General features: G+C 39.7%; 1 long non-coding RNA gene across 1 annotated transcript; it reads right to left on the bottom strand.

Moving 5' to 3' along the window:
* Positions 1-647: 647 nt before the first annotated feature.
* LOC308660100 lies at positions 648-5,746 on the bottom strand. The gene is made up of 4 exons (XR_014024672.1): positions 5,735-5,746; positions 1,686-1,739; positions 1,526-1,600; positions 648-768 (listed from the first exon to the last, which is right to left on the bottom strand). It is a non-coding gene; the product is annotated as an uncharacterized lncRNA (long non-coding RNA).
* Positions 5,747-6,088: the final 342 nt, after the last annotated feature.

Genomic DNA, 6,088 nt, shown 5'->3' with positions numbered 1-6,088 from the left:
AAAAAGTTGTGATATGTTGTGACACATCACATGACATTGCGAGTTTGACACCCCTGCCTTAGAGAGTTAGACAGTCTGTTGTCTTCACATTACAGAGTACAGAATAAGAGTCGGAGGGTGGTGAGGACAGCACAAAACATCGTGGGCTGTCCCCTGACACCACTGGATGACATTGCCATGGCCCGCTGCCTTGGAAGAGTGAGGAAAATTCTCACGGACGACTCACACCCTGGTCGGTACCTCTTTACTCTCCTACCATCGGGTAGGAGATATAGAAGTATAGCCAGCCACACCAACAGGCTGAAGAACAGCTTCTATCCATGGGCTGTCAGGCTCCTGAATGGGAAATAATTTTATGCATGATAGATTTGCGAGGCTGGCGCATTGTGCAATTAGCTCACATGGTGCAACAAGATGGTGAGTTGTGGTGGGGGAGGGCACGAAGGAGGCTCAGCCAATCTCATTGTATACATGTTGTACTTTGATAATAAAGGTTGTTCACCGGAAGGGACCTTTAGTTCAACTCCCTGCTCAAGCAGGAGACTCTGTATCATTCCAGACAAATGGCTGCCCAATCTCTGAGAATGGGGGAGGTATAAATCAAATTAATATAATGTATGGCACCTTTGCATTATATTAATGTAGATGCCGTTCCTAAAGAATCACAGCTGGAACCACCATTCGGATAAGCAAAGAGTCTTTAGAAAGCAGCCTATGGTTTTCCTCATCTGCTCTCCACTTTGACCCACCAGCAAGCAGGTTCGTAGCCTGCAAGAAATATGGTTTTTAATGAGTCAGGCTTGTATTTCTTCATTTGCCTCGTCATGTCTGTCTGCCAGACTTCGCTTGGTGATCCTCAGGAAATCTTAATAGAGAGGAAACTTTAATCATGTCACAGTGAATGAAGAGCAGACACAATTAAGGTGTATTAAGAGAAGGCGAGGGAGATATCAACTCAGCTGATTTGACATTGTTTTCCTTTGAAAAAAAATGCCTCCCTTTTAAATGATTAGTGAATAGCCAACTAATTAAATGACAGGTTGAATTGTATATCATCTCAAACAAAGTTCTGCTTTTCAAAAATGGGGTTGGATGTGTATTGCCATAAAGAAAAGCTTGTATTTTGCTACAGAAATGCTACTGAGAGCATTTCCATGCTGAAGGTGTTTCTACTGAGTGCTATTCTCCCAATCCTCCAAGCTTGTTCAAACTTTAGTGATACAATAGGAGCAGTGGGCTAATGCCTCCTTAAGTAACACCAGCTGCCTGCAATTAGTGCAGGTTCGCATCCCACCAGGCTCAAGGTTGACTCAGCCTTCCATCCTTCCGAGGTAGGTAAAATGAGGACCCAGATTGTTGGGGGCAATAAGCTGACTTTGTAATAATGCCGCTTGGGGGTGTGTGTGAAAGCCCTAACAAGCAGGCATATACATAGAATGAAGGCTACTGCTAAGCTTGTAAGCCGCCCTGAGTCTTCGGAGAAGGGCGGGATATAAATGGAATTAAAATAAAAATGCTGACTTACGAGTGGGGAGACTCAAGTTCAAGTCTGTGCTTTGACTCTGGGCCAGTCATTATTTCCATTCTTCCTCCAGGGTAACTATTGTGGGATCAAATGAAGAAATGGGCCCATATAAGCCACTGTGAGCTCTTGGAATAAAGGTGGAGAAAAATAAGTAACATACCTGGCCTTTATCTTTTCTGGCCTTGGATCATAAACCAGTGAGCGGTCCCACCATCTAACCAACAGGAGACAGTAAAAAACAAAACAAAATAAATCACAATGCATCAGAATATTTGAGGGGCTGCCACAAAAAAGAGGTGGTCAACCAATTCTCCAAAGCACCAGAAGGCAGGACAAGAAGAAATGGATGGAAGCTAGTCAAGGAGAGAAGGAGCCTAGAACTAAGGAGAAATTTCCTGACAGAACAATTAACCAATGGCACAGCTTGCCTTCAGAAGCTGTGGGTCTCCATCACTGGAGATTTTTAAGAAGAGATTGTGCAGCCATTAGTCTGAAATATTATAGTGTCTCCTGCTTGAGCAGGGGGTTAGGACTAGAAGGCCTCCAAGGCCCCTTCCAATTCTGTTATTCTGTTACTGCTTCCAGCCCAGCCACCAATCTAGAGTCAAAAAAATAATAATCCCCTCACTCCACATACAAGGGAAAGGGAAGGTAGTGTTAATATAGGAACCCAGGGGAAAACCTGATCGTTCTAAACATGCCATATAAATTATGTACCTTTTCATTAGGGGCAACTTGGTCTGGGATCTTCTGAAGATGCCCATATTAAATTGCAATTAATTAGTTAATTTCAGCAGTCAGGTGGATTCATGCCTCCTTGGGGAATCCCCCATTATTGCAGATAACTAAAAGGAGCTTTGGCTGCCACTCAAGTAATGGAGCTGGAAATGAACATGAAAGATACAGTTCTAAATTATTGCCCAACAGGGTCTGCCTTTAGAAGGGAATATTTAGGAACATTCACGAACAATTTATTTGCTTTTGTTACAGATTCTTTCCTTATTTCATTCAAGCATTTACAGACCATATTTGCCCTCCTTCCCCTCCCATGGCAAGGAGAAAAAAAATGGATGATAGGTTATGTTAGATGTTTTATATTAATTCAGATTTATGTCAGTATTTCCAAAGTATGTCTAAAATTTTCAGTGTGTATAAATTTTGCATGACATGTCTAAGGCGAAGTAGTCTGTTGTGCAGATGCTTTCCTCTCTCAGCCACGCATTCCTGCTACTTTATCTCATAATTTTCTGTGTGGTTTCACTTGTAACTCCATTGCAGTCAAGTACTATCAAGAGTGCATGACCGACTCATAAGCATAAAGTGATGGCTTTAGAGAAGAATTTTTTAATAAATAAATAAATACAGTAGTTCAAAAGAGAACAAAGCTTGTTTTCCATCATGTATGAACCACAACTCATTACTTCAACAGTGAATATATTTTTGGTGGACAGTGACTGCATAAAAAAAGGATATGAAAGCTATGGCACCTTTAAGATCAACTGCGATAATAAAATAGTCATCATGTGCTGTCTGTGAGATAAAAAAAATGTTACTAACATTATGGCTGGAAAATCAGATCATGTCACTTAGCTTAGCGGCGATATGTGTTCAGGCTAGACGTTACTTCAAAGATGTCAAGAAAAATCACGGTGATCGTAACATAGACTTTGTGGCTAGTAATGGTTTAGTAGAGTTAGGTAGTGTTTTGATTATAATAATGAGGAACTGAGTGGTGAGATTGCTACTACTGATACTACAACAGACATTTATCCTGGGGTATTAAGAAAAACTCCACTGATGACACTGGCACAGCAAATCTTTCATTTCAGCAAGACAAGTTGCTCTGAAAGAAAATGCAAAACAGAACATGCATTTCCAGAGAAGGTAATACCAGGTTTAAGACCACAAGGAGTAGGCATAAACTTTTGCTGATGGCTCATACATTAAGAGATGATAGGTTGCAAACTCCTGCTTCCTAATTCTGCCCTTCCTATGCCTAGTTGTTCCAGATGAAAGGTCTGGATCACAATAGCACTTTTGGACAACTTGTTGTTTTGATTTGTTCCAAAAATGAAAAAGTACTGCAGATAGATAGTCTGCTCAAGATTTGACTTGCCATTGATAATGCCCCTGGCTATCTTGCACATTTAGTACATTATCATCCAAATGTCAAAGTAAGGTTTTGCTGCCCCTGGTTTAATTAAGATGGAATTAATGTCAAATATCAGGGTGTGTGAAAAATGGATGATGGTATAGTTTTCATATATTGCCCATAAGTGGTGAGATCAAGAAGTAAGGAATCTTCCCTACTTGTGGAATTGTTAGATGACAGTTCCCATAATTCCCAGCATTCCCAGATAATTCCCAACCAGCATGTCTAATTAAGGCATTAATAGAAGAAGTGGAAGACTCATTAATGTATTTAGAATAAATAGCAATAGCACTTAGACTCATATACCACTTCATAGCATTTTACAACCCTCTCTAAGCAGTTTATAGCATCAGCATAATTGCCCTCAACAATCTGGGTCTTCATTTTACCAATCTCGAAAGGGTAGAAGACTGAGTCAACCTTGAGCTGGTCAGGATCAAACTGCTGGCAGTTGGCAGAGTTAGCCTGCAATACTATATTCTCACCACTGTGCCACCACGGCTGTTATATACAAATATAAATAGATAATATAATACAAATATACAAATAGATCCTCTGGCCAAAGTAGACATTATTTTGATAGATACATATTTAGGGTTTTGTGTAATAGTAGGTAAAGATGATGTTCAGATAAAGTGTTCATCTAAAAATCTGACCAAGATTCCTTTTCTCTAAGCTAAGTACAATTGTTGAGAGTAGTTAGAAATGGATTTCTAAATGTTCTGCTGGATTACTTGCAAAACATATATGGCAAATATAAATACATCATTATTATGTAACATTTCTCACTAAAGGAATAAAGAAATACTTTCCCCCACTGCTTGAGACGTTAATTTTGCAATTCTGAAATAATAGAAACTGACATGCAAAAATAAAAGTATCTTTGTTTTGGAGAAGTTACTGGTTAATAAAAAATAATGTATTACAAATACATTATGTTATAGTTGTGTAACCATACAGTTGTCCTCCATAGTCTATAGCCTTCAGGTTGGGACTTGACCAATTGCAAAGAGAATTCTGAATGATTTTCAGTTTCATGCTAATGAAAAGGCAGTCTTAAATTTACATAGCATTGGGTCCTTCAATATCAGCAGAAGGAAAACCCCACTTTTTTTTGTAAAGGAACATAGAACTAATATTGAGGAAGTAAGGAGCAAACCAGTAAAAGAGAACTGGCAGAAGAGATCAGACTACTGTTTCTCAGCCTTGACAATATTAGTAAGCTTGGACCTCAACTCCCAGAATTCCCCAGCCAGCATGCAAAGGTTGCCAAGGTTGAGAAATGCCAGATTAGACAGTTCTGAGAAAGAGGAAAGAATGAAGAAGACATCAAAGTGAACCACCCTGATTTCACTTAGTATAAGAATAAGATGAAATAAAGGGAAATTGGACATACTTTCCAGATTCTGTTATTTTTATCTTGCAACAATAAAGAGCATTCCATTCTTAACCTGCCCTGACAGATAGAGTTACTAAGAAGTACTGGGATTCTGATTTTGGAAATGTCATGCTGGAGTGACTGAAAAACTTGTAGGAAAGGTCCAGCAGATATTACCAGATATTACCACACAGTTGCTTGAAGAATAGATATTGGACTAGGATATTTGTTTCCTGCCACTAAAGGGGGAATATCTAGTAAGAATGTTCTTGGTATACCCTTATTGACTTCTAATTAGAATGGGCATGTAGTTGTTTTACCTTAATTGACCTTAACATAGATGCAGCAAAACTGCAGGTTCTATTAGCATATACTAATAGGGCTTGTGGAAGATGAACAAATGCCAGTTTTCAATGAAACCTCTTTAAACAGAATGAATCAAAAGTTGGAGCCACACCATAGGATTTTGAGAAAGCTAAAGTCTTGTAAAGCCAGGTGGACATGGATGCATTTTATCTCTTATTCTGATTTTATTAATCCAGAAATAATCATTACTTGGGGATACATAGTTTCCTTGTTCATTGTATTGATTCTTAGGAAAGTTACATTGGAGTAGAGCAGCTAAATGCAAAAGAGGACAGAGATCCTGCAGTTTGGGTTGTGGAGAAGAGGGTTTCACCTGTCATGCAAATTGTAGCTGTTGAAATGCCATCTTCTATGAGACTATACAAGGTTCCTGAAGCTTGTCCACCCCATCTCTTGTTGTAGTTAAAGGGCTGCTCCTCCATTTCTCTCACTCCAGGAGGGGAAGAGGCAGGAGGAGGCCTTTGCAGGCAGACACAGACTTGAGGGATTTACATTTGAAGCTAAGGCAAGGACAGCTGCCACTGAGTCAAAGGAGAATGCATTCCGGTTACATTTTTTTCCCCGCTTTCATCAACTTCAGGCAGCATCTACCCCATCTAGTTCTTTTGTCCTCGTCAAGTTTGGGCAAGCTGATGCCATCTGGGACTTCCCACGGAGCTGGTTTAGA

The sequence above is a fragment of the Vipera berus genome (genome assembly GCF_964194415.1).
Source record: "Vipera berus genome assembly, chromosome: 1".
Lineage (NCBI taxonomy): Eukaryota > Metazoa > Chordata > Lepidosauria > Squamata > Viperidae > Vipera > Vipera berus.
Note: the sequence above shows the minus strand (reverse complement) of the source record. Positions and strands in the feature narration are given on the sequence as shown.